This window comes from Bacillus rossius, chromosome 14 (genome assembly GCF_032445375.1).
Source record: "Bacillus rossius redtenbacheri isolate Brsri chromosome 14, Brsri_v3, whole genome shotgun sequence".
Taxonomy (NCBI): Eukaryota; Metazoa; Arthropoda; class Insecta; order Phasmatodea; family Bacillidae; genus Bacillus; species Bacillus rossius.
Window position 1 is genome coordinate 41,578,506 of NC_086341.1, and position 8,859 is coordinate 41,587,364.

An 8,859-nucleotide genomic window follows, 5' to 3' on the forward strand; every position below is an offset into this window, starting at 1 on the left:
TTCACAGGGTATTACCAATGTCAACGCATTTACCAGAACTATAAGTAACATATGTTGCATATAATTTATTTTCACTCAAAAACCTTTTTGCATTACTTATATGAATAAAATATCTGGACTTGGCATAAGATAGTTTAAAAAAAATGAGGTCATAAACACATAGGGGCTATGTGTGTGTGTATTAATTGAAATTTTTAAAATCTACTAATTTTATTCCATTTAACAAAGTTAACCGATTATAATATTGCACGTATTATTCGTGTTATATTAACACTTAAAACTAGTTTAAGCATGTTCTAGACTTTGTCCCCAGATCCAGGACCGAAAGTAACTTCTCATTTTTACCACGCTATTATTAGCTTCACCTGTATGTGTAAAATAATGGACTATGTAATAAAATATTTCCATTCAATTTTTACCTACTTCTCGTCGTCCGAACGTATACATAGAGCTCTGACAATACCATATTTTGATAACTTAAAACCTTAGTGTTAAGGAGGAGTGAGGTGTCAGGGTAAAAAAAAAAAACACTAAGTTCAACCTATGGTATCCGTGAGGTCGGGTGCGGGGTTGACTGTTACCCTGGGAAAGGAGGGTGCGAGAGGTTTAAAGAACCAAAATTTCCAAAAAATTTAAAGCTTAATGCTTTTTCGATTTAGAGTGATCAAATCTAAAATGTCGGGTATTGGTGCAAAATGTGCCTGGTACGTTAATGGCAATATGGGTACTATATCTAAAATTATGTGCCCACTCTTCCTGCATGATCCAGTGTATGATACGGACATTCCACCAGTCCGTGTTGATTTCGGCACAGATTGTGTACATGTAATAAAACCAATAGCCATTCAGTTTCCAGCGCAATACAGCTAGGGTACTGTTGTAAGGCGAATGAGGCCATTAATACTGAGCTGGGCATCTACCGTCCATCAAATGCAAGGCTGCGCTGTAGATTATGCAGTTGTTTATTTGGGATTGCGTCTCTTTGCTGACGGACATGCTTATGTGGCTCTTAGTCGCGTTAAGTCACTGGATGGTCTACAAGTAGAACAAGTTGATTGCTCTAAGTTAACAAGAAAGGTTTCGTGTAGTGTTTACGCATTAGCTGAAATGACTAGATTACGTGATCATTAATGGCTATTTTTAAGTTAATGGTAACAAATAACTACTTTAATCACTCATATTTACTGTGTTTTATTTGTTTCAATTACTCATATTCAATTTTTTCTATTTTAAGACTTAAAAAAGAATAAAATAAACTTATAGTTAAAAATATAAAAATCGCTTTTATCGTAGAATGAACTAAAAATATAAATAAAAAATTTAAATTAAGTGTTTTTTTTTTTCCAACAGCCAAATAATGCACCACAACTCTGTATAACTAAAAGCGTGAGGTGCTCTCTTTCATTTTCCTAATTTGTGATAGAACATTTAAGACATATGATATCAAGCACCCCCTAGGGGGGGGGGGGGCTGGAATAAAGAACCCCCTCACAAAGCGGGGCCGGCCTGCACTCGCGAAAGCGCGACTGTGAAACATGTTTGATGTCAAAAATATGTGTCACGAAAACATCTGTATATTTTTCCAGTTTTCTTCTTATTGCAAAATTCTCGGTCCACCTTCTCCCCAACCCCCCCCCCCCCCCCCCACATCCTCCCTGTAAATTTCCGCGGGCCCATATTGCGAATCCTACATATTTGCGCCCCTGAGGCACCCCATTACTAATTTTAAGTTCGTCATTGTTGTTATTAAGTTCATTTATTTATTTTCGCAATGACTTGTGGCCCCCAGGCCACATTTAGGTTATTTATTTATTTTAGTTATTATTGATTTTACGAATTATTTCCATTTTAAATGATTTCTTTTTGTTGAATCTTATTTAATGTTATTTTTGGTTAATTATTTAATTATTGTGATTTTTTCCTTTTATAGTTTTATTCTGATTTGGTGTCATTCTAGTTTTATTGTTCTTCTATATATATATATATCGATTGTGTTTTCATGGCCGGCTACTGGGAGCGCGGGTTCGATGCACCGATGACGTCATGAGCGGTCGAGTGCCGGCGGGGGCGGACGGAACTGTGCGCCGCGGTCTGTTGGTTTTGGGAATCGCCGCGACCGGACGTGTGTCGCGAGGCAGGGAACACGGCTTTTCGACTCTGCACCGGCCAGTCCTCACCGGGGCCTGCTGAGATGGTGCCTTGCCTTACCCAGAGGCGTCTTCAGCGGCAAGATATTCGCAAGCTACGCTAAGGTAAAGAGGCGACACATAGCTTTGGCTGTAGCGGGTTGTGGATCAAGATTTATTATTAAAAAGAAGCATAGTTTTGTGAGGCGAACTTTTATATGAACTGCGTATAACGGTGCAAGCTTATGGATTAGACCTTCCCGTTCTATAAAATGGATCAATGCTCCTTGGTTGGACTATGATAAAGGTGGAGTGTAGAAATTGCTGCTATGCCCTGAAGAGATTTATTCTTTTAACTAGCAAACCCAGCGAACTCCGTTTCGCCACCAGATAGCTTCGTTTTATGTAACATTTCGTTTGGTGATTAAAAGATGAAGAAATTTTTTTTTTTGTTTTATATTTGAAAAGGAAAATTTTTATTTCATTTCACAACAGTAATGAATTCATTTCGATTACAAAAATGAAGTGTTATGTAGTTGAACTTCTCTAAGTAAATGAAAGTGAATCCAAAGTAAATACTGAATCGAAGCGTTATACGTGTCCGCAAATTATCCGTTTCATTGAAGTGCTCTTTGGTAAACCACATTTTTTGTTTTTTGGTCTGACGTCAACACAAACAAAGCGGATGGTTTCCCAACTCGTGAACACGCAACGTATAACTGCCCATGTGAAATATTATGATTTTCTAAATTTATTCCGCAAACACTAAGCGATTGGCCTTGCGACTTGTTAATTGTCATTGCGAACGCAAGGCGAACTGGAAATTGCAATCGTTTGAAGTCAAACGGAAGATCAGTCGAATCATTGGTATTCGAGGAATACATACATTTTCACCTGCGTACTTTCCGTTAATAATGGTTGCCTCAATCAAATTCGGCATAAGTCTTTTTACCGAAAGTCGAGTACCGTTGCAAAGTCGTGTTGGATTCAAATTACGCAATATCATAATAACTGTACCAACTTTGAGTAGCAATTTATGTGGTGGAAATCCAGGTAACTCCAGAGAGTTCAAAAACTCCGTTGGATAATTTACTACATCATCGGGATTTGTTATGGAATCAACGGATTTGTATGTCACCAAATCGCCAGACATTTTTGATTGAATGGTGAAATTCAGTGCGTGTACATCATTATTCTTTGCGGCAAGAATTGCTCGTTGACTTAACCAAGCATAATTCTGATAATTCTCACTAATGTTTGGGAAAACATTTTCAATAAGAGCTAATTGAGAGTCTACAAATCGGCAAAAGTCGTTGGTAAGAGTAATTAATCCAGATGTCGCATCAACTAGGACTTTTCCATTTCCAACATCTAACAATTGTTTGGAAAATTGTGCAGCACTTTGATCATTTTGAAGTTGAACTCTCATATTAGTGGTTAGCGATAATGTTTTTACGTTATTCCATAAAGGTGATGCCTTCAGGCAAGCATTCAATTCATCTGCAGGCGTTCCACGGGGAATTACTGGCAACGTCTGCCTGAAATCGCCTGCCAACAATATCATCAAGCCGCCAAAGATGTTGTTATTTCGCTGAATATCCTTCAGTGTGAAGTTAAGTGCTTCAAGTGATTTCTTATGTGCCATTGTGCACTCATCCCAAACAATGAGCTTGCATTGCATCAACAATTTTCCCATTGCACTGGATCGGGAAATATTGCATGTTGGAGTATCAATTGTGTTTAAATTGAGTGGCAACTTAAGCGCAGAATGTGCAGTACGACTGCCATCTAGAAGAGTCGCCGCAATTCCAGATGATGCTAACGCCAAAGCTATGTCACATCTTGATCGAATAGTGGCCAAAATTAATTAAATGACAAATGTTTTCCCTGTTCCTCCAGGCGCGTCCAGGAAGAATAGACCACCAGTATTATTGTCCACCGCTTGCATTAATGTTTCGTATACTTGTTTTTGCTGTTCATTCAGCAACGGCACATTATTTCGAACGAATTCCTGCAATGTATCAACATTGTATTGCAGCTCTCGATTTAATTCTTGGTTGAATGCATCGTGCATCGATCGATTTGGCGCAATCATTCCTACTTCAATCAGTATCTTGTTTGCAATAGTCAAGCATTGATCCTCAATCAGAATCAATCCTTCATTGTAGATTTCATCGGTTATTTGGATGTCAGGATTATTCGTTTGAATGCGCAAGCGATGCAAGATATCTTCACATATGTCGTCTTTGTATTTGTTCCATAACTGAATTGGTTGTGAAGGAAAACATGTGGTGATGATAATTGCGAACAGAGTTCGTATTTGGTACGCATTTGATGAAACAACTGAATCCGCAAGTGTTAAATCCCAATGAGAATCGTTCTCCAGCAAACCCAATAGTTGACATGCTTCTCGATATGTTTGGCATTGGTGGCCATTCACAGTTTTCAAATGCGCAAATGATTTTGGTCCACGTACATTTACCAACAGCAGTCGCAAATAAAAACATTCATCATTTCTAGGATGAACAGTATACATGCGACCTAGTGCATCAGTGGAAAACACCTGTGGCCAATCTGGAACTGGGGTTCCTTGTTTGCGACGTTGGAATTTATTTGTAGATTGATTCCAAGTATAATACTTGGGCATTTCAAGGTACATCAGCGTCGCTGCGAATGGATCTGCTTCACACATTGCAAAGAAGCTAGTCAATGTTGTCGATGGTGGTCTCTCAGCTCGTTGTGCCGCATTAGCCTCAGTGAAGTAAACTCTTTGGCCATTTTCCAAATGCACTGCTAAATGTACAACTGTGGGATATCTTTCATGAATTTGAAATGACAATAATCGCCAAAGTGCTTCATTAGTACTGACGTATCTGCCCATTTGGAAGTTGCTGATTTCGTCATTCGCATTTTCCGACGCAATACCAAACACAACCATGTCGCTGCTTTTTGTGATGTACTTGCACAAATATTTGATTGATTTGGCCGAATGACAACTCTCAACGTTTGCATGTGTTTCGAAAATTCGTGATAGCAGCGGGCAATATGGTACAATGAATTCATTTCCGATCTCAATCTCTTGATTTTGAACTTTAACTTTGATAGTTCGACCATTATCTTCTTTGGAACGCCGACGATAAACTGGATATCCATCGTTCCTTGTGACTGTTTCAGCAACTAACGGTCGCGGATATCGTTTTGTGCACTTTCCATCTGCCATGCAAGGCGATAATGGATTTAATGCACCGCACGGTCCATGCACCATCTGTGTCGTCACAATGTCGTGTAGATGGGGATCAGTGACTGGATCAGGAATTTCAGCTGATATGATGTCATCCACTTCATTTGAATGTAATTTGTTCAGCAACCAAATTAGGATATGAGCATGCGGTAGTCCACGCTTCTGCCATTCCACCGAGTACATATAACAACGCGTGTCACCAAAAACTCGATACTTAGTAAGAACATCCATCATAACCTTGAGTTTTTGCTGAAATACTCTGGCGATTATGTTATGGCGATCTTGCGGTTTTTGGCCCGGTTCCAACTCACGTTCAATTTCCGTCCACTTCGGATTGCATGTGAACGTAATAAATAAATCCGGAGTTCCATAATTTCGCACGTACGTCATAGCGTCTTGAGCGTATTCGTGCATGTGGCGTGGGCTTCCGATATAAGATGATGGGAGAATCGTCAGACGTCCAATATTCTGAACATCACCATCTGAATGAATAGCATCACGCAAGTGTATATAGTCCTCAGATCGTAGCTTTGCCTGATTGAATCGGATGAACGCTAAACGTTCGGTCTCGACTTTGACATGTCGACAGCGAATTGCTGGAATAGCCGACGGCACTTCAGAATGACATTCTCCTCATGTGTACGAATCATCATACGATACGCATAGTAATTCATTGCGCTTAGATTTTTATTCGTTGATACGCCTGAAAATGCAAAATTAAATGAATTGTTAATGGAAACCAATAATAGCAATAATAGCAATAATTAGTGTGTGAATATTGTACCTGTAATTGGATCGACCATCTTCAACATGATGTCGTATCCGTCTTGCCCTTGCCAATAAATGATTGGATATTGTAACGCATCGTACAAACGATGTGTCTCGTTTACACGATGCATGATATTGCTTCTTCGCTGAACGACAATATCTCGCGATTTAGTTGGATCGCCAACAATAATTGCAGCAACATCATTAACGGTGGGTGCATTGAATCTTCGCACATGTTCACCTGTTGGGGTACAATCCGCTCTTATGACAAATTTGTGCGTATCCGATGGCATTCGTTCCAATGCTGTTTTGAACATATTAACCACAGTATTATTAGCGTGAAAAAATGCTTGCAACTGTTCAATAATTCGTCTCTTTAACTGTTGTGTTCCCTGTATATTGCACCGCACATTCAGCTGATCTACCATCGACGAAATGAAATATATTTGCAGAAATTGATGCGGTTCATCTGGTGTTGGCACCATTGAAACATGCAAATGATATATTTGTCCTTGTATCTGTAATTGCAAACAATCATTTGTTTAAGAATACGGTGTAACTTCTGATCGTGTGATGGTGTAGTGTGTGGTGTATATGTAGTTGTTATGTATTGCAATTCATTGTGTTGGTGTGAGTGATACTTTACCTTGCAAGTCGGCATGAAGCCGCCTTCTCGAATGATATTAGCTCCAAAGGAAGTCATGCGAAAGCAGTTATTGTATTCAAGGATGTGTTGAAGAAACTGGCTGGAATCGGGATCACTTCCATCGAACAATGGTTTCAGTGGCTGTGGTGGTGTAAGTAATGGATCCAGTTTGACTTTTCCACTTGCGCAGCACAATCCAGCCGTTTTTTCTTTTGAACTTTAACGCATTGCAATATCGGCATATAGTCGTCATTGGTCCAATATCTAAATTTTCATCATCACTGTAGTTCGCAGTGGGATCATATTGGAATGCCAAGCGATTGTATGATGCCAATGATCTTCGTGTGCTCACGCGTTGTCTCAATCGGGCATTTTCTCTTATTATATTTTGTCTTTCTTCGCTTAAGTTCTGTGAATACACTTGTTGCTGGCTTGCATGTCTTGTGCGGCGGCCGATGTTGGCACGTCGTCCTCTAGGCATTTTGGGCTATGGACAGAGTGGTGAATTTAACCTCAAATGCACGATCCACATAATTTACACAGTTCAACTTACGACCTTAAAGAAAAATGCCTGCTGTTGAAATTGAATAAAAATTTGCACAATATACGTTACATGTTTTTTTTTTACTTTTTTTTCACAATTTCACAGTAAACACAATACCGGTTTGTCACATGAAATTAACTGAGCAGAGAACAATGAGTAGTTGATTTGATGGTTTCCAATTGAAATGTTAGGAAACGAATAACTTATTTTTTTTCTTTTTTTTCACAATTTCACAGTATACACAATACCGGTTTGTCACATAAAATTAACTGAGCAGAGAACAATGAGTAGTTGATTTGATGGTTTCCAATTGAAATGTTAGAAAACGAATAACTTATTTTTTTTTTCTTTTTTTTTCACAATTTCACAGTGAACACAATACCGGTTTGTCACATGAAATTAACTGAGCAGAGAACAATGAGTAGCTGTCAAACAATGTATCACGCACCGGCGCCATCTACTTAAAATGTTGGTTTATCCTGAATTTTTCCTGAATTTTCTTTGCTATAAACCTCACGGAGCCCGAGACCTTTCCAACGACTGCAAAACCGTGGAAATCGGTTCGTGCTTTCTGGAGTTATAGCGTCAGGAAGGAAAACCCGACTTATTTTTATATAGTAGATTATGTTTACCTGCGAGATTTGCCCTCAGAACTAAAAAACATTTTTAGTGCAGCCGCCTCCTTGCGATTGAGTGATATTTTGCCTGGCGCATTTGACTGAACTATATCTACGTATTTTCTGAAGGTCACGGTTATCAGCTGTTTGATTCTTGGAAGCAAGACCTGCAAATATTTATGATCGTGCACGTAAATAAATCCGGCTCCCAGTAGGACTCTTTTTGGACTTTTATAATTAATTGTTTTTATTATATAGTTTTTTTATAGTATTTGTATTTTCTGATTATATAGGTATTTTGGATCTTTAGAAGATGGTATTAATAATAAATTTTTGAGTAGCCTTAATCTTTTCGATTGTTGAAATGAGCCAAAGTCTTGCTGTATACGTTCGTAGTATTTATGCCTTTCATAGCTCGACCGCCCGGGTGCGACTTTTTGGAGCGAATTACCTTTTTTTGGTTTTCCCTGTTTTTGTATTGATAGTTACCCAGGGTGAGTCGGGGACGGGACCTCCCTTCCAATTTGACCGGAAGGCGGGTTTTAGACTGTATCCTATTATTATCTTATTTACAATATCCTAAATTAGTGATATAAAATATATTACAAATAATATTGTTATTACTGATAGAAAATTTACGACAAATTATATCAATCACCCCACTTTTTTTTTTAGTTATACAGAGTTGTGGTGCATTATTTGGCTGTTGGACAAAAAATTTAAATAATATTTTATTTTTATTTTTAGGTAGTTTAACTATAAAAGAATGGTTTTATGTTCTTTTTTTACTATAAAAATATTATTAGTGCATAGTGACATCGTTTAGTACATTTTATCATTGTTTTCTTCCTAAGAAAAAACTATCATTGGTTTAGATATTTGTTAGTACTTTAATTTTATTAAATACTTTAGTGAAC